We start from the raw sequence: 914 nt of genomic DNA, 5'->3' as shown, positions 1-914 counted from the left end.
ATAGTAACTCTCAAAGAAGATTCTGTGGGGTACTCGGCTGTTATTTCAGAGGCTAAGAAAAACATGACTGTCCTTATCTAATAAAAGGAGTGAGACCCAGAACGTATCAGCCACTTCCACACTCAAACTTTCTATTACACAGTCCTTTTCTAGGCGTCTCAAACTTATCTTATACACTGGAGCTGAATAATCTCACAGGGTACAAACTAATTTTGTCTAACCTCCTTTTACAAGTGCTGTATATAGCCTTGCACCCCACTTTACAATATGTTGTTTATTGTCTTAGGACCTCGGTTCCAGTCTAATATCATGATTGATACATAAACATAGAAACAAGTTCAAGTAGTAATAAGCAACGTTAAGAAAACAAGAACTGTGCTCACTTTGGCAGTACATATACTAAATTTGGAACGATACAAAGAAGATTAGCATGGCTCCTAAATAAGTATGCCATACAAATTCCTGAAGTGTTCCATATTTTGGGGTGAAAAAAAGAGAGAGAGGCAAACCAAGAAACAGACTTAACTATAGAAAACAAACTGATGGTTAGCAGAGGGTTGTATGGTGAGGGGGATGGGGATTAAGGCGGGCACTTGCTGTGATGAGCACCATGTGTTGTATGTATGTGTTGAATCACTGTATTGCACACCTGAAACTAATATTACACTGTATGTTAACTGATAGGAATTTAAATAAAAACTTAAAAAAAGAAGAAAATAAAAGGAGAACCTAATGTAGAAGAAAGGATTAAGGAGGACAGCATTAGATGGTGTAGTCAGGGGAACATTTCAAAGGCATAGTATTTAGTAGGAACTTGGTTGACAAGGAGAAAGCCATGCAAAGATCAGGGGTAGGTACATTCCAAATAGAGGATTAAAGATCCTGACAACAACATTGAATTCAATGGTTCAAAA

At 37.2% G+C, this 914-nt stretch overlaps 1 non-coding gene across 1 annotated transcript; it reads left to right on the top strand.

The window, feature by feature from the left end:
- Nucleotides 1-375: 375 nt before the first annotated feature.
- Nucleotides 376-482, top strand: LOC113602383 (U6 spliceosomal RNA). Its single transcript, XR_003423810.1, has one exon. It is a non-coding gene; the product is annotated as a U6 spliceosomal RNA (small nuclear RNA).
- The last annotated feature ends 432 nt before the right edge of the window (nucleotides 483-914 follow it).

This window comes from Acinonyx jubatus, chromosome D3 (assembly GCF_027475565.1).
Source record: "Acinonyx jubatus isolate Ajub_Pintada_27869175 chromosome D3, VMU_Ajub_asm_v1.0, whole genome shotgun sequence".
Classification (NCBI taxonomy): domain Eukaryota; kingdom Metazoa; phylum Chordata; class Mammalia; order Carnivora; family Felidae; genus Acinonyx; species Acinonyx jubatus.
Note: the sequence above shows the minus strand (reverse complement) of the source record. Positions and strands in the feature narration are given on the sequence as shown.